Here is a 711-nt window from a genome sequence, read left to right on the forward strand (position 1 = left end):
GTGGAATGGCATGGACATGCAAATGTTAACAAATGTTTACACTTTTCTTCAAGTTTTGTTTTAAAAGATAAATGTTTTCCTCTTATGACAGATGCATTATCGCATGATAGGGCAAGAATATTTGTAAACGGAATTTGCAATTTGTATATTTCGGATTGAAATGCATTAAATAGTTTCTCTGTGCTACAATCTCTCGCATCGATATCAATCAATTTTACTAATTGAGTCCGAACATCTAAACTCTCTGAATCGACGTACCGAACAAGGAAAGTCATTCATTTTTCGTTAGTTAAATCAAACGTTTCATCGATAAAAATGGAGAACTTCGTATTCTGAATGCTATTAACAACATGTTCTGTTCGTAAATAAAATACTCTTTATCTTTCTTTAACATACATGAGCATACACACACACGCACACACACACGCAACACAGACACACACACGCACGCACACACACGGACAGAGAGGATTTGGAGTCTGTAAATACTGTGGAAGTGACGAACTACGGGGTCCTGATCTCTCTGTCACACTTTTCAGAACTTTGTATGCTTATATTATTATTGTCGCAATATTAAGTTCCATTTGCTTGCTTTTCTTACAAAAAAGTGTTGCTAGCTGTGATAAATTGTTGCTTGGTCGTTTTATTACTCGCAGCAGTTATGTAAAATTACTAAGCAGTAATAATTTTTTACAGCCAGTAATACTTTTT

This window comes from Odontomachus brunneus, unplaced genomic scaffold (assembly GCF_010583005.1).
Source record: "Odontomachus brunneus isolate Ranch 3 - 2012 unplaced genomic scaffold, Obru_v1 Obru_scaffold_181, whole genome shotgun sequence".
NCBI lineage: Eukaryota > Metazoa > Arthropoda > Insecta > Hymenoptera > Formicidae > Odontomachus > Odontomachus brunneus.